This window comes from Amblyomma americanum, chromosome 1 (assembly GCF_052857255.1).
Source record: "Amblyomma americanum isolate KBUSLIRL-KWMA chromosome 1, ASM5285725v1, whole genome shotgun sequence".
Classification (NCBI taxonomy): Eukaryota; Metazoa; Arthropoda; class Arachnida; order Ixodida; family Ixodidae; genus Amblyomma; species Amblyomma americanum.
In genome coordinates this window covers 11,457,541-11,482,203 of record NC_135497.1, presented here as the reverse complement: position 1 = coordinate 11,482,203, position 24,663 = coordinate 11,457,541, and the positions used below count along the sequence as shown (strand labels likewise).

Genomic DNA, 24,663 nt, shown 5'->3' with positions numbered 1-24,663 from the left:
GCTAACCCGCACAGGAGGCTTCTACTTGAGTCGTGGCACATCCAACAGACAGGGAAGAATGTTAATCGCTCCCTGGGGACACTTCCCGCTTCTTACATCCATGGTTTGCAGCCACTGACCCGGATGTCTTCAACACGAGGGCTTAAAAAGCCGAGGTTCGAACCATCCGAGGGTTTGTCGACAGCCCGGCGCCGAGATGCGGCGATTTCCCTGTTAATCCCCGTCAGCAGGAAGCGTGCATGGCGAGGCAAGCGGGCGTAGACCGGCGAAGGCAAAGACCGAGCCAGAGGAAAGGAGCCAAGACGTTTTCCCGAAACCGCCCGCCCCCCTTCGCCCGTCTAAGGAAACCACCGCAGTGATAGCGTAGCATAGCGCATGGTCAGCGCGGACGCGGCAAGCAGACGCCGCGTCTAAGCCGCGACGGCGTCGAAGTCAGAGGATGGGGCATACCAACGGGTCCCGAGAAGCGGGCCTGCTTAACGAAACGCTGAAGCGTGTTCAGAGGCAGCAACGACAGGCTGGCGCCTCTTTCCAGATTTTGCGGGGACGCCTGTCAACAGTCGTCCCGAAGACGAGTAGTCTACTACTCGCAGCGGTAGCGATCGGTTGAATATCGGTGATTGGCGTAAAGCTGGGAGCCGCATGGGAATGTTTTGATGTATTTTCATATGTTTCTCTTTTTACTTTTTAAGGGAGAGAGTTTGAGTAATACTGTGGAAGAATGGGGCGTGGCACGTAAACCTGTTGGCCCAAGCATTTCGAGGGTTCATTCCCGGAATTACATTTTCTTATAGCAATTTAGATGTGCTGTGTATTTCAGGGAGAGGGTTTGAACCTTGCCGAAATTGGAGGGCGTGCCATGAAGTTTGTAAACCAATGATGGGTTAGTTTGCTGTTGATTGGGCGATGCAAGAGGTGGGCCGGGTTTCTAGGTCTTTAAAACCGGGGTCCGGAGCCATGGGAGATCAATCTGAGCTAGATTTAGATCCCTTGCATCTTCGGCGGTGCCAATGAAGGAAGATTTTCCCTTAGCCAGTTCCATGTAACCGCCATCGCCCCATACACCTTGCCCTCGTCTCCCGCATCCTTTAAGCTCCTCAGGACCTGGCTGTCTCGCTACTGTCTGTCATCAGCTTCATCTGGTTAGCCAGTTCCCTGCGTCCATTGACTTTCTTCTGCTGAAGTTTTGATGTACCACCTGGTTGAGAGAGTCATTGCCAAAACGGTAAGTAACAACCTTCCCAAGCCATTTCTTTAAGCACCTCGGTCCATGTTACGTTTTGTGTTTGTTTGCATGTCCTGATTACACAATTCAGGGCGGTCTGTAGAGCTTGTTGGTAACTTTTTTTTAATTCCTACAGCATGACAAGCGTAGAGCTTACATGCGTGTGCAATCACTGTGGATTTGGTTTGTGTGGAAGGATTGTCACGGAAATTCAGTGTGGGGTCATCGTTTCGATTAAAGAAGATAAGAGGCTTAGGCAGAATTCGACACAACCACTAGGTTGCGAACCAAACGCGCTCGAGGCCACAAGCACGCTTTGGTGTTTTGGCGAAAGGAAATGGCGCAGTATCTGTCTCGCATATCGGCGGACACCTGAACCGCGCCGTAAGGGAAGGGATAAAGGGGGGAGTGAAAGAAGAAAGGAAGAAAGAGGTGCCGTAGTGGAGGGCTCCGGAATAATTTCGACCACCTGGGGATCTTTAACGTGCGCTGACATCGCACAGCACACGGGCGCCTTAGCGTTTTTCCTCCATAAAAACGCAGCCGCCACGGTCGGGTTCGAACCCGGGAACTCCGGCTCAGTAGTCGAGCGCCCTAACCACTGAGCCACCGCGGCGGGTAATGATCTGGGAACAAGAACAAACAAAGGACGCGTCTTCGTTTGGAGCTATCCACGAGGGCCACGATTAAACCCTAATTCTTTCGCATTCCATGATTTCACAAGCAGTCTTCAGTGTCCTCAAAATTTCTTCGTTTTTTTTCTGACATATAACTGCGAATTTGTTAAGATAATACTTGTACATAGTTCCTGACCACTCTCCCTCCTATAGTTTATGGCTATAGTTATTTCATTTCTCTAATCTGCCTGATATCCCTTTATTTGCGCTGCCCCAGCTCAGGTGCTCGCAGCAGGAAAAATCTTTCCCTTCTTTTCTTTTTATTATTTGGATAAAATCACCGCTACTACTACTACATAGAATTGCCACCCATCACAGTTAGCATTCAACATTGCACATGCGACACGTGACACGCCGCCGCGGTGGCTGAGTGGTTATGGCGCTCGGCTGCTGGCCCGAAAGATGCGGGTTCGATCCCGGCCTCGGCGGTCGAATTTCGATGCAGGTGAAATTCGAGAGCCCCGTGTACTATGCGTTGTAGATGCATGTTAAAGAACCCCAGGTGGTCGAAATTTCCCAAGCCCTTCACTACGGCGTCTCTCATAGCCTGAGTCGGTTTGGGGCGTTAAACCCTCATAAAACAACGACCATAAAAAATGTACAAAACGACCGGTCGTTCATCAGCTTAAGGCACTTGCTTACATGGTGCTAATTGCGGTTTACGTAGTGTTCTCATATTTTATTAGGTAAAATTACAACATTTGGCCAGAAAAAAGCAGTACAGGTAGACGTCGGAGCAAATGTATTATTATTCCAAAGGATATGCAAGGCACTGCAGATAATTTAGCGAAGCTTAAAGAGATAACATGCAAAGGTCCGAATAATGCAGAAATACAGCCGGCGCCTTCTGCTGGACATAATATTTCTGAAGTACGTAATTAACAAGTAGCGCTATCTCTCTTGTTATTCATAACTTTAGCTCAACATTTTCAACATAAATGTAGACCAAGTGAGGACTTTATTTACTAATGTACGCATGCCAGTGTTACCGGATACGTTGTCATTCACAAGTAGACATGATGCAAAGCATGCAAGGCGAGCGAATTAAAGAGGAATCGCTCGTGGGCGATGTAAAACGGTATAGCATACCTACTGACAGAGGAGTGAAGCGGCAAGATTTGACACATGAAAAAAAACCTGCAGCTGGTTCGCTTTCCCATCTCGAGGAATAAAAATAAGCGCACAACAATATGTTTGGATAGAACAGATGACAACCTAAACCTTGCAAGTGCAGAATATTTGCAGCGCGCGCATTTGTTTCTTCAAGCTTTCCTTAGCATTAGCTGAGCGACTCTGAATACCAGGTGTTACCTGGAAGACGTTTCAAAAATATGCGTTTTGGCTTTAACATATGGCTTTTACGGCACAGTATTACCAGTGTGAATTGTTTCCGGTGAATCGTTTTAACTATTCAGCTGGTTAACTAGATTTTAATAATGAACTTTTAACAATTGCAGTTAGGCGCTTAGTCGTAATTTTAGATTTGTAGCCGGTAGTTAGTAATAGCCACATAAGTTTTTAGAATTTCCAAAATATGGTTACCTTTGGCCATATGGATCGACAAAATTTGGCTGCTTCGACTAGTTACGCGCACTGGAAAGGTTTCTTTGCTTGCATGCTTTCGAAAGCGCATGTATTTTGGCGTTAACTGGTTCTTGAAAATTGGCTTTTTTGAGGAGAGGAAATGACACAGTAACTGTCCCGCCTATCTCGGCGGGCACCCGAATTGCACCGTAAGGGAAGAGATGAAGGAGGGAGTTAAAGAAGAAAGGAACAAATAGGTGCCGTTGTGGAGGGCTCCAGAATAATTTCGACCAACTAGGGATCTTCAAAGTGCAGTGATATTGCACAGCGCATGGGTGCCTTTTGCGTTTCGCCTCCATAGAAGCGCAGCCGCTGCGGTTGAGTGCCAACCCGGGTACTCCGGCTCAGCAGATGAGCACCTTAACCACTGAGCCATCGCATGATGTAGCCAAATTTTGTCGAGCCACTGCGAGGAGGGTAATCGCGTTTTCGAAATTCTAAAAACTGATACGGATATTAGTAACCTACCTCTAACTGCAACTAGGCGCCTAACTTATAGTTAAAAGTTAATATCAGAATTAGTAAACCAGCTTCCTCCCGGTTTAATGCCTGTTAACTACTGGGTAACTGCCGGTTAGCTACAGTTTGCGGGCACTGGTATACTACGCCGCAAAATCCATATTTTAAAAGCGAAAGCTTTTCCTGCTTTCGTCGGAGCGATTTCGCCGTCACCTCACGTTTGATCTTGAACGTCCTTGCTGCGCCGCTGCCATAGCAACCCAGCAAGTGACTTCGCCGCGCCGCCAAGCCTAGTCTTCGCCGTCTCTGCGCAGGGGCTCCCCAGCCGTGCAGCGGCTGCTGCCTGACCACGTTATCTAGCCGAGTATCAGCTGGATAAAAAAATATTAGCTGTTGCTCAACTACTGCTGAACCTTGTTAGAGAGCGAGAGCTGTGATGTATCGTGCAAGCAGACGCGGCTTAGCGTCTGTAGCGTTGAGTGCGTTCCGCACACTGGATGAGCAGTGCGCCCAACCTGCCACCCTGGCATGTGGCATTTGAATTAATGGCTGATCGCGAGAGGTTGGTCAGGCTGCGGCCTATTGCTGCAGTGCCGCGTGTCTGCCACAACGTTGTCAGCGCTAATGCATGCAGCCCACATCTTTCTCTCACCACCATCACGTACCTCAAAGCGCTATTGAGGCGCCCACTTACACAGGTGGCCAGTTATATGCGCCCTTCCTTTCCACAAAATCACCAAGAAAGTTGTCAACGCCAACACCAATGAACACAATGAACGCCGACGACTTTCGCTTTGTTAGCTGAGCTAATCCGAGAAAGCTTAATTTTGATGATGACTTAGTCTTCTCTGTAACACCTGGTATGTGTTACTGCTGTTATCTGTATAAGAGAGCCCAGAAAAATTCAAACCTTTTTCTTTTGCATTTTTTTATTGATGTTTGAAAAAATGTTGTTAGCTTGCATATAAATAAGCTGCCAGGAATATAAACTTAAGAGGTGTCTTGATCACGTTTTCTTTAGGTTTTTAGGTTTTCATTGACTAAAATGTGTTAGAGAAATTGGTAAAATTGCACAGTAGGAGGCCCCAAAGCGCGGCAGTCAGGGAGACTTCCTATAAAATAAATGTCTCCGCAATTGGTATACCGCCAGTTTTCACTCGGACTCACAAAAGGGACGACGAAAGGCGCGAGTGGACTACCTGCGCCGCACACACCGACAGGCACAAAATGCTGTATACGTGGACGCAGCCATGTACCCCAATTCCACAACGCGGTGGCGGTAGTTTTGGACACCAACTTCAAGGAAATCGCCAGCGCCTCTCTACGCAACTGCTCTCCCACAGTAGCAGAAACGGCCGCAATCGGTCTCGCCATCCAGCACGGCGATACCACGCGAAACGGACTAAAAATCGTTACAGACTCCCATACGGCGTGTCGGCTCTTCCTCACTGGCAGACTTCCACACTCCATCGCTCCCATTCTGACTACCCCACATGTTAAAAATTCCACATGCAAGCACCAAATCACTTGGGCTCCTGGGCACGAGGGGCTCGAGGGAAACGAGGCCGCGGACAGTCTAGCTCGAGATACACCAACCGAGCGACTAACCTCCCCGACGTCACCCCTCTTCCCTCTATGTACGGCGAACGCCTCCTCCTTCTCCGAACGCAAAGGCAAGTCTATCCCCCACCACACTCGAAGATAACGGCGGCAGAGGCGAGGGGCTGGCGACAACTACAGACGAACACCTTCCCAAACCTACACAAATACCATATCATGTTTCCCGATAGATACGACGGAATCTGCCCCTGGTGTGGCGGAATTCCAACAACATACCATGTAACATGGGGCTGTTCCGGTAGCAAGCATCCCGAACTAGACAAACATCAATCCGAGGAACAGTGGGAGTCTGCCCTGCTCAGCTCCGATTTGGTGACCCAGCGTAGCCTGATATCCCAAGCAAGAGCAACTGCGGTGGACATTGGGGTCCTGAAATAAGGACTCCACCCAAAATCTGTTTTTTCCCGCCTCTTTATCCTACCTTTCTATGAATAAATGTTTTCTACTACTACTACTACTACCGTCAGTTTTGAACACTCGACTTCCAAACTTAGTGATGATGCCAGAGACAAAGCATTTTTCATAAATATATTTTTTCGCGCTAAGCGGGCAGCCTGAGTCCAGTAAGGTAGATAACGCGGTCAAGATTTTGAGCAAACCCTTCAATCCCCAGTAACTCAAGTCCTCTAAGGCACTCATTTCGTCACAAATGGATATGTTAACATTTGCATAAATTACCATTCAAGTTCATTGGCTCTTCATTACGTAGTGACATATCTTTCCTATGTCTTTTCTTTGGTTCACTTGTGCTTCGTTTTGTCGTTCCTCGGCGTGTGTGAGTTTTCTTGCGCTAAATGTTTCACCATGCCATCTTTTTTTTACAGAGCAAGGGATACCTTATAAAATGGAAAGGATATTCCAAGTGGCATTGCTCCGTTGAACCAAGAAAAAATCTGAACAGCGCCTGTCTCCGGGAATTTAAGCACCCAAGCAAGCCATCGCCACAACGACTGGAAGCTGCTGCTGAGGAATTAATTTACGCTGTGCAAAAGAAACTTTCCAACAGCCGTCGATCCAGCGGGCTTGTCAAGGTGAACATAGACCTGGACATCTTTAGATGGGTTTTCAGTAGGAAAGGAAGGCCGCTCGAAAGGGGTTGGATTGTTTGCAATGAGTCAGACTTTTCAAAGCTGAATCTTCCCTTTGGGTGGCATACTCGAGAAACGAAACTTGGCAGTGTAGTGGCAGTTGAGTTCCCAGTGCGTGTGAAGGCTGCTGTGACACGACAGAAAGCTTGCAAGCTCTTTCCAAACGGCTATCCTGTGGAAAGTCTGCAAATGTTCCTTGTGTCGAAGGTTGTTGCATGCAGAACCTAACCCACAGAAATAGTGAGCCTTCCGCCTTTCACATATATGTTGCCAGCAAACGTTTTGGAACTTTGTTTTTTTTTCGATATAGTATTGATTCTTGCATTTCAATTTGTGTTGTTCAGAATTTCTTAAAAATGAGTTCGGGAACTTTGCGCTTAGAGATTTCTGAATGTGCAATTTCATTTACATTGACAAATAAGACAGTTCTGGAAATCTTTAACAACAAAACGGTTTTGGAGAAATCTTATTTTGAGACAATAACATCTTTTATTCCACTTGGCATGTCCATCCCAGAGAGTTTAAAGGTTGCAGTAGAGACAAGATTTAGAAGCCTCTGCTTCTCAGTAGATACTCATTACAGAAAAATTAATGGCCGAGCAAAAGAGGGGTTCCTTAAAAAAGAGCGCCATGTAAAAATTCCCTTCGATAAGGAAAGTTCTGTTCAAAATTCAAATAACAGTATCAAGGACATCATTATTCAAGCTTTACAAGAAGAAGTGAAGCGAATGGAGGGTGTATCAGAACGGCCTGTCATCACAGGCAAAAAACTGCCGCTTGCTCAACAACTGCGGAAAAAGGGTCGGGGAAGGTTCGAAAAGCACCGATAGAAGAAAGCTGCATTCTGTAGGCAGCGTGATAGTTCAAGGGCTATAAGAAATTTTGGAAAGCTATGGCTTGGACTTATGCCAGTTGGTTGTAGAAGACCTTCGAGGGCTACTGCACAAAATTACTTTTTCTGACATTGACGGAATCTCCGTGGAGCGAGGAATCAAAAAAGAATACCGCAGTAATGGTAAAACTGACTATCAGGATCTTTCTTCCCCCGAGAAGAAAAGCGTCCGTGCAATCACCGCGCTCATAGACGACCACTTTGTAAGCAATGTTTTTTGGGAAAAAATGTCTTCAGCTGTCCCTAATTTACCCTCGCTCCGTGTCATCAATTCATACAGGCAAAAACTAGACGAAAGCACTGCTGTGTTTAAAACCCTAGGAGAAGCAGCTGGCGCTCAGGTGTCTTTTGTGCACGAACTTGAAACTGCCGTTGCGGAGTACGCAGTGAATAGAGGTATGACAGGAGAACAGCTCAGGTCGCAGCCAATTTTGCTCAAAATAGAAGGAGATGGCTGTGTAGTCAGCACACCAACAAGCTGGACAACTCTATCTTTTCTCCTGATTGACAGCAGCCGGAGGCTGCAGAGCCATACCTTACATCGCCTGCTCGCAGTCGTCGAAGTCTCTGAAAACTATTTTCAGATTAGAGAAAGTTTGAAGGATTTGATAGACGAAGTTAACAGTGTTGTGAAAAGGGGCAGTGTCAGCTTGGAAGGACAGGAAGTTCCCGTCATAGTCTGTCTGGGCTCAGATCTAAAATTCTTGCTCATGGTTCAAGGATTGCAGTCAGCGTCTTCTAGGCACCCATGTCCTTTCTGTCGTATTAATTTAAAGGAACGAAGCAGAGCTGGGGCAAACACAGAGGAGTGTAATAAGCCGCCTCTTCTGCGCACTCTAAAAAACATGAGGGAGGACGGCATTGTTGAAGAATTCGGAATGAAAGTCGTTCCCCTATTCAACATTGAACCTGCATTTGTGGTTCCAGACATTTTACACATGCGCATTAGAGTCGTTAATCGCCTGGTTGATGGATTGATTGTCGAAGCAATGGACAAAGACAACCGCGATAAAGTTACGAACTTAAACACCAAGAGCACTCACGTGGAAGCAATTGTGCAGGCAATTAATAGCTGTGGTGTAAAATTTGAACTGTGGCAGGACGAAAGAAAAGGAAAAAATTTCACCTGTATTCAAGGAGACTCCTGCGAGCGCCTGCTCGAAATGCTGCCAGAGAGGCTCACTGGAAAACTCAGCCGGGAAACAGAAAAAAAAATCATCTCACTTTGGAAAATGCTTAGTCGCATTTTTGATCATTTTGAACATAACACGACCGGCGAAAGCATCGAGCAAGAAATAGCCAAATTCCATAAAACGTACTTAGAACTTGGAGAACGAGGGCATAAGGGTTACGGGGCTGAAAGAATGACGCCAAATATGCATATTCTTGTCTGCCATGCCTCAAATAAGCATATATAATTCAAGTGTTTGGGGTGGTTTTCGAGCGAAGGCATTGAGAAAAAGAATGATATTCTGAAGCATTTGCATCATGCAAGATCCAATAAATGGGATGCGGCCGCCGATGCGCTGAAGCTGGCAAAACGCCTTGAGAATAGCGCGCACGTAACAACAAGTCGAGCGTACAAAAAACACGATCGTTCATACTGGGTTGAGGGTATGATTGAAGAGAGTCGCACAAATAGGGCTCGAAGCGCTCCTGAAATGGAGCGCGAGGATACACCTCCCGCTTGCATCGAGGATATGGACGCGGTTGAACTGCAGACCGAATTGAAAGCTGCTGGCATTTCAACGAAAGTAAAATCAGTTCCCAAACTGCGTGAAATGCTTCGCAAAGAAAGACAAAAACGATGTTTTCAGCAGTCGACTTGACTTCTATTAGCAAAAATTGCCTGCAATTAGCAATTGCCTGCTCGCGATGTTCCACAAGTCTGTATGCCTCAGTTTTTATCATTTCTTACTTTTTTAATGAAATATTCATGAAAAATTTTTGTAGTGCAGTATGTGCACACTTGCAGCTTGAACGGTTTACTATGTCTCTTCACTCAATGCTAAAACTCGCATTCTCGCTGGTGTGACTAAACGAGAGTTAAATGCTTTGTTTGTGCTTGTGGCGACTTATATGTGCAGTAAACGTTCTTCGTTCTTCGCCATATTTGTGATAATCTTCCTTGATGTGCAATATTTACACGCTGTATCTGTATTCATGTATGATATGTTTATATTTTTTGTATCGCGCCACGCTGTGTTGTTTTGTGTTTTTTGGGTTTCATCAAGATTAGGCCAATTGTGTTTTATAATTACTGCAGTGCACGCTTGAAATGCCTTCGCAGTGCACCTCTGGCTGCCTATGTTCCCTGCGAAACGGCGCGGTTCATGTGGCTGACCTCATTGTAGCGCGAATGTTGCACCTCTCCTTTCCTCACAACCAGCCTAGTGATGTGTGGCGGTAGCAAGTGGTACACGTCTATGTAGAAAGTGTAAAGTTTTGCCATACTTAATATTTACTACCGACACTTTCTCAAGTTGGTTCTGTGCATAAGTGCATTGTGTATTTCTAGCAAACTGTCGAAATGTATCGTTTAGACTTTTTCTGCGCCATGATGTGATGCGATAATAAATGTATTCTGTCATGTCAAGTAAACTGCCGCTTTGGTTTTTTGTACGAGTTTTTGTAGCGATTATTACGGCAGCATTTCGAGCCTTCAACGTGGCGGCGCCGTGGTGGTGGCGGCACCGCCACCATGTGGCTGCGTTGACACCCTGTAGATGCGCCGCCACCCTGTCACATGGTTGGTCACGTGGTGCGGCTGATCACGTTGTTGGTCACGTGTTTGGTCACGTGACCAAGTTCCACTCGGGCAGCTGTAGCTATCGCGTCACTCCAGGTTTAACCAAAGCTAAACCACCGTTATTTTTTTTTGCAACTTGCACAAAAGGACAGGAACAAAGAATTGAGCAAAACACTCAACAGGTTAGGAAATTCGGTAGGCTGAAGAAGTTAAACTGAATGTACGCATTGCTACATTTAATTTTCGCTATTTTCAACTTCACTCCTGAACCTAATATGGACTCCTTTTGGAGATTCTCATTTGCGATGGCATGTTCTATCTGCGGCCGCCTCAGCATTCACAGTTGACGGCGAGGGGACCGAATTCCCGGGGGTATTCAGCGTCGGTCGTAATCGAGTCACGTCACCATGCTGGTGAGTAACGTCATGTAGATCCGGGCGTCAGGGCACGTTAGTAAATTTCAGCTTTAACATAAGTGATGTGTCTCCACTTGGACCCCAATTTAGATCAGTTACGAAAAACAACAGAAGGAACGAAGAGGACCGGGTGGGACGCATTGCTGCCGTTATATGATCTCTAATCGTCTTTGAAACATTTGTCAGGCAGTGCTTTCAAATACGTGAAAAGGTATGTTTGGCGCATCACAGCTTCAGCTGCCGCTGAGCGAGTTCTAACAACGTGAAAAAGCAATGCTTGCTTTCCGATCCCTCATAGTTATGTCACACCCAAAAATAATTGTGGAATCTCCTTCATCACGCTTTTCCATAAGCCGTATAATATTTCCATGCGTTTTGGTTTATGGTTTATCGTCCCAAAGCGACTCAGGCTATGAGGAACGCCGTAGTGAAAGACTCCGGAAATTTCGACCAGCTGAGGTTCTTTAACATGCACTGAAATCGAACAGTACACGGACCACTAGCATTTCGCCTACATCAAAATCCAAGCGCTCCATAACGATCGCAAAGTACAACATTGATGACTTGACTACACAACTGCTCATTGCGGCAGCACTATGAGCAGTACTTTTGAACAAAGAAAAGAAATCGCGCTGAAATCAAGAAATTTGGGGAACACTTAGCTCCGCCTTGTTGGTATGATGCTATAGCATTAACAGGTCTTTTCTGCGGCTTGGTGTCCTCTGCATATTTTGTATTCGAAATTTCAGGCTATTTCGCATGGTCTCATGACGTAACATTTAGCCCGGCGAGCAATGAGCACTCGACCGTATAACCAGCCAACAGCCACCCGCTAGTGCACCTCCCATCTCGGACATGTGACGGCGCTTGGTCATGTCACCAGGTATCGTAATCTAGTATCTTAACCCCGCTCAGCCACAGCGTTTAATGCCGGGATGCATGAGGCGTTTTTACGGCGTGAGGCCGGCGATTTTCACCCGATGGTGAGCGCCGCCACCAATGTGGACCTACCAGATAATTTTCGCACGTCGTCCGACGACGGTTGATGAGGCGGCGGCTGACGCGAGCGAATAGGTGCGCAGAAAGCCCGCTCTTTTCCGATATGACTGCTTGCGCACGTCGCCGTCGACGAGGCCCCATGGCCGACGAGCACGTGGCGACTTGGGGGGCGGGGATGGAAACGTGACTGTCTTGAAGATGAACGATTCATCAAGCATAGCATGTCTTTTTTTTATGGGGACATGAATTACTGTCGTATGAAAATGGGCGCGCGCGTTTCCTCAAGGCCGGTGGAAGAAAACCACGCGCGCAAAAAGCCTGTGTTGTCTCGAGCGTGTGGTTCTCGATATCTGGGCATGTTCTGCGGAGTAATGTGATGAAAAAAAAAAATCCGAGGGATCTGGTTGCATGTTACATTCTCGAATTTCCTGTTTACATTATCCCTACGTCATAATACAGGCCGGTGATCAGCCATGGAACTTAAAAGCTTCACATCCTGAGCCGGCCCTCGCCCTCTTAACCAAGCCAAACTTGCGACAAGCCAAGTGGGAGCTCCGCGTTTTTGCACCACTGCATGCAATGGACTCTACCATGGCGCGCGCGCGCACACCCACACACTCAGCCCAACACACACACACACACACACACACATGCAGAAAAAGGCAGTGAACTATAGGGCGCCAGAAAGTCACGTGCATGCAGATACAATTCCTATACAAGCGCATCCCGAAAATGGTTACACGTTTAAATGGTATTATTCAATAATTTGTACGCTGAGCAACCTGTCACCATACTTGTGTATAAATGCAGGAAACTCATGTTGTGTGCAAGCAGCCTAGGTAAAATGATCAGCGCCGTTCGTAAGTAGAAGGCAGCATATTTTCATTTTTGCGAAAGCATAGCAGCTCATAAGGAGGAAAATCAGGCGTTGTCCTCCCCAGAGGTTTGTAAAAACCACGTGACCTAATCAGAAAAAGAAAAATTAAGTTTCGTAAATAAAATACTTTCCGAAGTGGGTTCCGCACCCACGAAGGGAACCCGCCGCATTGGCTCAGAGGATAGGGCGCGATGTCAGTGCACGTTAAACATCCCCAGGTGGTCTAAATTATTCCAGAACCCTCCACTGCGGCACCTTTTTCTTCTTTTTTTTCACTCCCTCCATTTTCCCTTTACGGTGCGGTTCAGGTGTCAGCCGATATGAAAGACAGATACTGCGCCATTTCCTTTCTCAAAAAATCAATATTCAATTTTTACTTTCAAGGTTAGTTTCTAAAATTGGTTTTGAGGAAAGGAAATGGCGCAGTAACTGTCTCACATATATCGGTGGACGCTCGAACCACGTCGTGAGAGGACTGACCTGTGGCCCACTTGAAGGTCAAAACCGTAAGCACCGCGAAATCGTTACGAGGTAGCATAGTGAAGCTTTCGCATCAAAAGTGAAGGAAAATAATTTTGCCGGCCGTGGCAATTGCTATCTAATATCTTAACCACCCGAGCTGCAGCCGGCGGAGGAGAAAGGGAAATGATATCGAGGAGAAATATAAAGGGGAGCGATAGCAAGGAAGCACAGGATCGAGTATTCGAGTGTGGCTCAATCCCCGGTCCGCTTTCGAAGGGGGATGCCATTCACATACCTGGCTTAATATCTCATATGGGCCCTTGAGGCTTGGGTGTTACGCATATTTTTGAAAGTATGGCGGAGTGCTTGGCGTAACGCACTCTGGCACAGGTCAGCCTGGTATTGCACTGCCTCCGGGATTGGCCCGTGGCCTACGGGCTATTGCGCGCTTTTCTTCTGTCTCTTTACTCCCATCTTTCACCTCCTACTATCAGCACGCAGGCAGCTGGGCGTGGCTCCGCATTGAGCCAGGAAGCAAGCCCGTGCTTTTCCTTTCGTCCTTCTGTCGACAACTCAACTCAAGTCGAAAAAAGGAAGCACAGGGGCTCGAGCTGGGTTTGGGTATCGTCGCCTTCATCAACTTCCATTCGGGCGGCGTGAACTGATCAGCTTGGCTGGCCATTGCATTAGAGCAGCACGCCATCGCCGCAGCCGAACACCACGCTGCAAGCTTTCTCCTTCACAGCTCGTCAGTAGACTTAATTGTTGTCCGTAATTTTTTTCCCCGTTGCGAAAAAACTTGACAATTATGGTGAGTCAGGTTATAACTGCAACCTCTTTCGAAAAAATAAAAACACTGACGTGTAAACAAATGCGCAACATAAGGTTCTTACTGATGCTTATACGGCCGCTAGTTCTGTTCTGTCACCAGTCATCAGATTTTCTGTACAGCAAAACACCATTTACCATGAAGACACAGACCGTCCCACGGGGAGAAGTTGGGTGCAGCGCTAAAAAAATTCTATTCCACGCATTATGCTCTGGACTCACTGAGTGATAGCTGGGCCTTGGCACAATTCTGGAACGTTTAGCCATATCTTGTGTGATGTGCATATATACCGCCAGTAGTTTTTGACAAATGGCCCCTCAAAGTCGGACAAAGACGGGGCGTGTACACCGCTTCAACCCCAACCCGACTTCTTTTTTTTCTTGCACCGCAGTAAAGGAACAGACTAGGGGAGCCGCACAGTCAGCCCGTTTCGAACACGCTGGGTGGAAAAAAAAAAACAAACGCGAAGGTGCCCCCCTCCCGAGGAGCTTGGCTTGAGGGGAGGACACACAAAGCGGACAATGGGCGAAGCTTACTAGCGTCTCTCTCTCAAACCGGGAGGAAGAATGTAAGAGAAGGAGGAGGAGCTCAACTTCATGCGGCCCGTGGTGGCGGCGTTGTGAACTAGGAGCGGATGAACCATGGATGGATGGAAAAACTTTATTTTCGTCAGAGAGCATGTGTGGACGATTCCGTGTCAGATGGCCATCAACCCATGGCTGACGGCGACCTGGGTGGCCCACTCCACGGCCCTGGTCTGGACGACCGGGTCTGAGCTGGCCAACACGGCCTCCCACTGCTCGAGGGAAGGATCACGCATAATGTCCGCCGGTGGCGGTGCTATGCTACAGCTCCATAATATGTGGTCATAGGTTGCCAATTCGTGACACCATTTGCACTCCGGCTGAATGTCCGGGTAGATTTTGCTCAATACGTATGGGTTGAAGAAACATCTAGTCTGCAATCGTCGCCAGACGCATTCCTGCGCCTTCACCAATTGCTTGTCCGGGGGTGGGTAAATCCTCCGCTCAAGTCTGAAATGATTAGTAATGTCATGAAAGTATACCAGCCCATCTCTCGTGGACCTTCCCGGGACGTCCAGCTCACCTACTCGGCTGACGAAACCTCGAGCATTCATGTGAGCCGTCTCGTTCCCAGGGTTCCCAGAGTGTGCAGGTACCCAGACAATTTCCGTCTCCGTAATCCCTCGCTCCGTGGCCCGATTCAGCAACCGCGCCGCTGTGACAGATATTCTGCCCCTCGCCAAATTTCGGATGGCTGTTTTTGAATCGCTGAAGATCAGGTCAGCATTACTACTAGTCATAGCTAGTGCTATCGCCGCTTCCTCAGCAGTTTCTGGGGAGCGGGTTTTGACTGATCCAGAGGCGATCAAGCGTCCTCGCCCGTCCACCACCGCAATTGCAAGTGCATCCTTGTCCTTATACTCGGCGACATCTACATAGACTGCCTCGTTGTACTTCCCGTACTTAGCATGTAAAGCTTTGGCTCTTGCCTTCCTGCGGTCCTCATGATGTATTGGATGCATGTTCTTGGGCAAAGGTTTTATGTACAAGCCCTTCAGAATCCTGGCCATGAGCGGCACTCCGCGACTGGAAATGCTGTGCACGCTTATCTCGGCCCATAAGAGCAAGTGCTACGTAATGCTCCGGACGATCTGTGTGTCGGCGGCCGCGAGAAAGAAGCGAGCGGACCATTTATGGCGGGGAATGACTACGTCACCGCGAAGAACGAATCGGGAGCGCGGCGCGCGCTGGCCCGCCGGCGCGGCGGCGAGAGAAAACAAATGCGGTACTTTTTCCGTTCCAGTGACTTTATCGAGGGTCAGCTTTTAGCGCTGCCTCGCGGCCAGTCTGCGCAATGTCGTGGCGATCTCGGCGCCCATTGAAATTGAGCTGATGCTTCAAGCATTTACTTCAGGAGGCATTGATCGATCCATCCATTCATCCATCCATCCATCCATCCATCCATCCATCCATCCATCCATCCATCCATCCATCCATCCATCCATCCATCCATCCATCCATCCATCCATCCATCCATCCATCATCCATCCATCCATCCATCCATCCCATCCATCCATCCATCCATCCATCCATCCATCCATCCTAGCAGACGACACGTAGGCAGCACAGAATTTTCTTGTGACTGCCGTTGCAGCAAAAAGTATGCCTTCTGGTGCGCTGTTTCTTACATGATTTGTGTGGTGTGTTTAGTGTTACCGTTTGACAAGTGACGCGTCGATGACTGCAGTTGCTGGAGGGAGTAGCGAGTGAAAACTGCATTGCTGTTGCGTTACGTTTTGCATGTCCAGTCAGCGAAACAAGAAGCCTGGCGTTCCGTTCAATGAATTTCTGCCGACTTAGAACTCCGGGAAAGACGGCTCAAGGTAATTCGAAGAAAGAACTGGCAGCCACACACAACATCAAATTCTTCTGCAGTTTGTAGCTTGCATTTCCAGCCAAGGAAATGCTACTGTAGACAGTTTTGACTGCCCACGTACCAAGACAGGGGTGGACTCTTTTACCCGACGTCAGCGCTCTTAAGAGTGTTACAGGACCTCAAGAAGTTAGTCGATGTCATGCTCAAAAACAGAACGCATCTTCAAAGGCCACTGAACACATATGCTTGCTGTACAACTAGTGGGGGACAGGGTTAATTGTAGAGACATGGGAGAGGCCTTCGCCCTGCAGTGGGTGTAGTAAGGCTGATGATGATGGGGATGACAACTAGTGGGAATAAAATTGCGGGTTTTGCTGTTCTGTGAGAACAAGGATAGCGGCCACAGGGAAGCACTACTGCGCATTATCTGCAAGAAGTTAATCAAACCGTTGCTAACAAACCGTGCACTTGACATAACAGGCAAGAATGCAGTTGCGAAGATGTACAACAAGAAACCTCTTTTTCGAAAATTCTTAAAACTGTAGCAAGAAACCATTTCCGCCGCCTTCATTGCACCGACGCATGGCATTTTTTCTTGTAAGTGCGCACGTGTCTTTGCACCTTCAAGCGCAGTTTCTTTTTAATATTCATAAGTCGCTTGCCATATCTGATACTCTTGATATCTGATACCCTTGTTCAAGTTGTTATTTCATCAACGCACGTGCTTGTAATTTGGAGAAATCCGGTGAGTCAGGCCTGCTGTGTTACTCCCAAAGTCACTGTGCGCGTGTGCATCACACAGGAACCTAGTGAGCTGTGTTTCTTGCGGAAAGAATAGAGAAAAGGGGCATGGGCTTATTTGAAATTTGTCAACGTTATTCAAGGAGGTACCGTTCGGCGAAAGCTCGTAGGAAAAATGACCAGAAACAGCGCAGGCTGGGCCTTCCAACATCTGCTTCACCCTATCGAAACATCTCTCGCAATGCTCCGAAGCAAGATTGTAACAGACGCGCGCTTCGCAAAGTTCTAAGAACATTAAATATGAGGGATGTGCCCACTGTGGGCCGACGACTCCCCAGGCAGGTTATCGCGACGACTCCGGCTTCCATGCATCCATTGAGCGCCATGCAGTCCTCCTTTCCCACTGGTCACCTGGCTACAGTTGAGAGCTCAGATAATTCCGGATTTCCTCCTGTCCTTATTGTATTTCATGAAATATTTTCCCTGTAACGGGGCCTTAGGTTAATGCTGAGGCGGCGGCGAAACCACGGCGGCGACCAAGTCTCTCGTCTGTTCAGGTCAGCAGGCGCTCGGTGTGAGCGATGGCAGTGCGGCTACCTCTTCTTTTTCTTCATTTCCTCAGTCAGGCTACCTCTTCTTCTTCTTCCTTTCCTCAGTCAACATAGGATGATGCCCTTTTTCTTCACAATGGCCCCGGGGAGAAAAGGAGCCATCCTGGCGACTCAGGGTGCCGACAACACGACCGGGTCATAGTATGGCTTGAGTCGTTGGACATGCACAGTCTCGCGACCACGTCGGCGAAGATCCGAAGGCGGTGTGAGGGGCTCAATAAGGTAGTTCACGGAGGATGTGCGCTCCAGGACGCGGTAGGGGCCATGGTATCTCGAAAGAAGTTTCTTTGAGAGGCCGGGAGCAGTGGAAGGGATCGACAGCCAGACAAGTGAACCAGGTGAGAAATCCGGATCAAGTTGACCGTCGTCACGGCGGTGTTTCTGGCGCCCCTGAGTGTCTGCCGTGAGCGACCATGCTATCTGGCGGCAGTCTTCGGCGTGCTGGGCAGCTTCAGAAATAGTACACTCAGATGAGGCAGGGCGGTATGGGAGAACTGTGTCGATGGGAGCGGATGGATGTCGGCCGTAGAGCAGAAAAAATGGGGGGAAACCGGTGGTGGACTGAGTAGCAGTGTTGTAGGCGTACGTAATATAGGGTAGAACGAGGTCCCAGTTCGTGTGGTTGGCAGGAACGTACATCGCCAGCATGTCGCTCAGAGTGCGATTAAATCGTTCCGTTAGACCGTTTGTTTGCGGATGGTAGGCTGTACAAGTCCGATGAATGATATTGCACTCGGCGAGTAGAGCTTTAATGACATCAGACAAGAATACGCGTCCTCTGTCACTGAGGAGTTCACGAGGAGCACCGTGGCGAAGTATAAAGCGCTGTAAAATGAAGGACGCCACTTCACGAGCTGTAGCAGCTGGGAGCGCGGCGGTTTCTGCATACCGGGTCAGGTGGTCAATGGCAACAATGACCCAGCAGTTGCCAGCAGCGTTGTATGGCAGAGGGCCGTATATATCGATGCCAACACGGTCGAAGGGGCGAGGAGGACACTGCAGTGGCTGCAACTGACCAGCAGAGTGATGAGGCAGTTGCTTACAGCGTTGGCAGGACGGGCAGGAGCGGATGTACTTGAGAATGAAATTATACATGCCTCGCCAGTAGTACCGGAGACGGATGCGATTGTACGTCTTGAAGACTCCAGCGTGGCCGCATTGCGGGTCAGCGTGGAAACAGGTGCAGATTTGGGACCGGAGATGTCGGGGGATGACGAGAAGCCATTTCCGTCCGTCGGAGTTATAGTTGCGCCGATAGAGTAGATCATCGCGAATTGTAAAATGTGAAGCTTGGCGAGAAAGGGCGCGGGATGCTGGAGGCTTAGATGGGTCGGATAGAAAGTCAAGAAGAGAGGCAATCCATTCATCCTTACGCTGCTCAGAAGGCATGTCGCAGGTGGTGAGCGAATGCGCGGAGGATTCGAGGGCGGAGAGGCTGGCAAGCTCGGCCGGTATCGGGGAGTGGGACAGGGCATCAGCGTCCTGATGCTTGCGGCCCGACCGATATAAGACACGTATGTTGTACTCTTGGAGGCGGAGAGCCCATCGAGCCAGGCGACCGGAGGGATCTTTGAGCGAAGAAAGCCAACATAGCGCATGGTGGTCGGTGACCACGTCAAACGGACGGCCATGGAGGATTCTTTCCAAGGGCCTAGACAATTGTCAAGCACTTTTTTTCCGTCACGGAGTAGTTGGATTCAGATTTCGTGAGGGTGCGGCTGGCGTAAGCAACCACATATTCCTCAAATCCAGACTTTCGTTGGGCGAGCCCAGCCCCGAGGCCAATGCCACTGGCGTCCGTGTGTACTTCAGTTGGGGCTTGCGCGTCGAAGTGACGCAAGATGGGTGGCGCCGTGAGGAGACTGCGCAAAGTGTTGTAGGCGTCGTCGCAGGCAGGCGACCAATTCGAAAAATCTACATTGCTGCCGAGAAGCTGAGTTAAAGGGGCAGCATTGGCCGCAAAGTTGCGAATAAAACGTCTAAAATAGGAACAGAGGCCTAGGAAGCTGCGCAGTTCCTTAATGCAAGTAGGTTTTGGAAACGCAGTCACACCACGAAGTTTGGCGGTGTCGGGGCGGACGGCCTCTTTTGACACAACGTGGCCTAAAATTGTCAGCTCACGAGCAGCAAATCGACACTTCTTTAAGTTCAGTTGAAGGCCAGCGTCCGTAAGGAATGTTAAGACGTGCTTCAGCCGGGATAGATGAGTGGCAAAGTCGGGCGAAAATATCATGATGTCATCGAGATAACACAGGCACGACTTCCATTTCAGGCCACGCAGAATACTGTCCATCATGCGCTCAAAAGTAGCCGGAGCATTACAGAGGCCAAAAGGCATGACGTTAAATTCATACAGGCCATCAGGGGTCACAAATGCGGTTTTAGGGCGGTCGTCGGCTGCCATGGGGACCTGCCAGTACCCAGAATGTAAGTCGAGAGAAGAGAAGAGTTCCGCTCCTTGAAGGCAGTCCAGAGCATCATCAATGCGCGGAAGAGGGTAAAAATCCTTTCGTGTGACCTTATTCAGGCGGCGGTAATCAACGCAGAAACGAATAGAGCCATCTTTCTTTTTCACGAGGACCACGGGCGAAGCCCAGGGACTGTGTGAGGCCTGGATCACGCCGCTCTGAAGCATGGTGTCAACTTGGTCTTGAATAACTTGGCGCTCACTGGCTGAGACACGATAAGGGCGCTTACGCACAGGCGCGTGGTCACCGGTGTCGATATGGTGGGCGACAGTCGACGTGCGGGTCAAAGCGGTTGGTGTGAATCGAAGGAGGAACGAAATTGATGAAGCAGAGCGAGAAGTTGAGTTCGCTGAGGTGCAGGAAGAGAGGCGTCGATGGAGGGAAGGAAAACGTCTGGAGACGAAGTGTCGGGTGCAGGAACCGGCGGGCTGAGGGCATCGACGTCAAGGGACGGGGAATCGTCATTTTCATCGCGGTAGAGAATGGAGTCAATGATTTGCACGGTACCAAGGCACTCACCGCGACGTACAGCGGAAGCATATGTAAAAGGATTGGTCACGAACAATGCGCTAAGGCCAGCTGACATAGTGAGGACGGCGTAAGGTATGGACAGGTACTTGCGGCACAGAAAGAGGGGCGATGGTGTAAAAAGTACGTTGCCGTCGCGAACAAGGTCGGAAGTGAGGGGCACAAGAACAGAAGAACAGGCAGGCAGTTCAGTGTCTTCGGCAACGACGGCTTTGGCAGGAGCAGCAGAAGGGGCATCGGGCGTCGAGGAACCTCAGAGCGCGAAGAACTCAAGTTCAGCACGAGCACAATCGATGACTGCGTTATGGCGCGACAGGAAGTCCCAACCCAAGATGATCTCATGAGAACAGCTTGGTAAAATGACGAATTTAATCACGTAGAGGATTTCCTGAATAACGACGCGAGCCTTATACGCCGCTAACAGCACAATAGCCTGCGCGCTTGCGGTGCGCAGCGAGAATCCAGAATGTGGGGTCGTCACTTTTCGCAAGGAGCGGCAAAAGGAAGCGGCCATGGCAGAAACAGCAGCACCGGTGTCGACAAGCGCCAGAAAAGAGACACCCTCTACGGAAACGGCGATCAGATTGGCGGGATATAACTGAGGCCTTGGACATTTCACTGGTGGCGCAGTTCTCGCCTCAGGAACTGCGGCGTCTAGCTTTCCTCTTGCGAAAGATTCGGGTGCCGACGCATGGGAGAAAGGGAGCAGCGACGAGGAGAAGGTGAGCGCCGGGTGGAGAAGGTGGTGCGATCAGGGGAAAGCGGGCGACTCTGTGGCGGCTGGGCTGGTGGGGAGTAGTCACTGGGAGGAGGCCAGTAACCGGCAACTGGGGAGATTGGCGCAGGACGACGGCAAAGCCGGGCCACATGACCAGACAGTCCGCAAGAGTAACAAATAGGCCGATTGTCACTAGTACGCCAGGGATTGCCGAATTGTCGAAGCGGTCGCAAAAAAGGCGTCGGAGCGTGAGGAACTTGAGGCACAGACGCTTGAGGTGGAGCGTAGGTTGGGCGGTAGTTAGGCGGCCGCGGCCGTGCGACGGCGGCAGCGTAGGTCAGGGGTGCAGCGACAGGTGCGGGCGGCTGTGCTGGTGCGGGGAGAGGGACCGGTGGAAGGGCCTCAGCCACTTGTTCGCTGATGGCAGTGCGAAGGTCGGGCGCCAGGAATGGAGATTGCACGGAGGGGGATGGCAGAAGCGACAGCTGACGTGCAACTTCCTCACGCACAAAATCTTTGATGTGCGCCAACAGTTGCGAGTGGTCGGGTGCAGCCGACAGGCCGGCAAGCGACTCGACAGGCACTGCTGCGTGCTGGCGAGTGATGAGCCTCTGCTTGCGCGCAGCTCGTCGTAGCTCTGGCAGAGACTGACGATTTCGGCAACGGTGCGAAGATCTCGCGACAGCAGCATCTGAAAGGCGTCATCCTCGATGCCTTTCAGAATATGCCTGATCTTGTCCGCCTCGGACATCTGGGCGTTGACGCGCGAGCACAGGTTGACCACGTCTTCAATGTAGCTGGTGAACGTCTCACCCGACTGCTGAGAGCGCTCTCGCAAGCGGTGTTTGGCGCGTAGCTTGCGCACAGCAGGACGTCCGAACACTTCGGTGAGGTTTGCCTTAAAAGCAGTCCACGTGGAGAAGTCTGCTTCGTGGTTTCGAAACCACAGGTTGGCAACGCCAGTCAAATAAAAGATGACATTGTTCAACTTGGCGGTATCGTCCCACTTGTTATACGTGCTCACCCGCTCGTATGATGTGAGCCAGTCTTCAGCGTCATGATCGTCAGTACCGCTGAAGAGTGCCGGGTCCCGCTTCCGGAGGGAGCCGGAACAGAGCACTGGAGAGCCAACCTGCACGGCTTGGTGGTGGGCGGCTTCAGGCATGGCGGGGGCCGGTAGCGTGCGTTTGCGCAGGTCCAGGGTGGTACGAGGATGCTACCCCGCACCTCCACCAAATGTAACGGGGGCTTAGGATAATGCTGAGGCGGCGGCGAAACCACGGCAGCGACCGAGACTCTCGTCTGTTCAGGTCAGCAGGCGCTTGGTATGAGCGATGGCAGTGCGGCTACCTCTTGTTGTTGTTGTTGTTGTTAGCCTATCAAAAGATGGCACATACCCACACTGGGGGATCGGCCAAGAATCGGGTGGATATTCACCTGAACGCAGTTTTTCCTCAGTCAGGCTACCTCTTCTTCTTCTTCCTTTCCTCAGTCAACATAGGATGATGCCCTTCTTCTTCACATCCCTTTTTGTTTGTCCGAAGTAGTTATTGATTTTTTTGCGATTGGCAGCAGTGCAATATGCAACCATGCATCATGCAGTGTAAATACTTATTTTGCGGCATTTCTAGCCACTTCAAGCACTTGTTGCTAAATGGATGCTTCGAACATGTTCTTTTTGTTGTAAACCGTCGAAAAGTTACTTATTTTGGAGCAGACGAAAGGTCCTAACTGCATGATAGATTTCGAAATCGAAACTGATGATCCTCTTTCAGTATTATGTGGAAGTCAGCTCAGACTTCTTAAGCATTTGCTGCACCCTGAGACATTCAAAAACATGTTTTTTTGTCATTAAGAAAATAAAAGTTGTTGCTCAAAGCCCGAAAAAAGGATGAAACAGCACATGATCGGGCGCCGCGCATCACAGTCTTCTATCCATTGAAACCGAAAATGAGGGTCCTCTTTTATCGTTGCCTAGCGACCAGTCTGCGCAATGTGTTGGCGATCTCTGGGCCCATTGAAATCAAGGAGATGCTTCAGGCATTTTCTTCAGGAGGCATTGGTGGGGCTCATCCATCCATGGGCTCATGCCTTTATAGCGATGACGACATGGCTACCATCATGGCCACCACTTTTAGATGCGGATCATGGAGGACGTGATGCGGATGTTCTAAAGTGGCGGTGGTACGTGGCTTGGTTAACATAGCAGAGAAGCCTAAAAGAAAATAAATCAATAAAAATGATTCCATAAATATCTTGCACTGCCATAGTTTTACGAACAGCCGTCCTGTTTGATGAAAGTCATGCATAATGAAAAAGAATCTTAAAAAAAATTATAAACGCTGAAAGAATAATTTTTAACAATTTTAGGTACTTTTTTTAATGGTACTTACTAAACTGTAAATTTCGAAATTGCCCGTTTGGTATTAATATATAACAGTGAAACAGAGCAGAACCTCTGAAGAAAGCACTGAACGGAGCAATCTTGGCAACTTTAGAACAACAGCATTGTCAGCACGGTTACTCTAGCCACTGTAGCACGGTCCTTGCTCTTCCGTGCGGTCTCGCTTGTGTTGTCGCGTCTCTACTACAGCGTAATATTTTTGCGATAGTTTCTTGTGCTTGTTAAGATTTTTAGCGCTTTATAGTACTTCCGTCTCTTTTATTTCATTTTTGCATTTCTAGCTGTGGCTTGTACGCGCAGTATGTTTGCACTTGTGCGTTTTGTGCACGAAGAGGGCAGTCTCCTGTTTCGTGAGTCGTACCCGTCGTCTGCTATTCCAATGTTGCCAAGTTATAGTGTTGCCAGACTACACACTTCCCAGTGTTGCTAGGTTTGAGTGTTGCCAAACTTTAAGGTCAAACCTAGTGTGGCCAGACTGCCCCATACGCCCCACCCCCCTTTCCCCCCTCACTTCTTCACGTTCTTGCCTCCCTCGGGAACCGCCAAGCGCGTTAGAGCAGCGCAGTATGGAGCGGCCGTCGCCTGTTGGCCAAGCGAGAGAGCACGTCCGTGGCTGTTGTCTAATTGGTTTCTTCTGAGGAAAGGAAGCCGCGCAACTGAGTTGTCATGTTAGAAAATGATGTCTCGCGCAGGCGTGTACCGTGCTGTACTTGAAATAGACTCGAAATGCGCGCATTCACGTGACTCAGTTGTCGTTTGACGTCTCGCGGAGGCGGGTACGCCTGGCGCAATCTGCCGGTGTACGGCCCTTGCGAGCGTGTTACGGCGCATTAATGGCGTGCTATACAAGAAAAAAAATCGAAATGCGCGTATTCACGCGACTCAGTTGTCGTGTGATGTCTAGCGGAGGCGGGTA

At 49.3% G+C, this 24,663-nt stretch overlaps 1 pseudogene; it reads right to left on the bottom strand.

Moving 5' to 3' along the window:
• LOC144115973 (uncharacterized) overlaps nucleotides 1-22,508 on the bottom strand; it is a 62,587-nt pseudogene extending 40,079 nt beyond the window's left edge.
• Nucleotides 22,509-24,663: the final 2,155 nt, after the last annotated feature.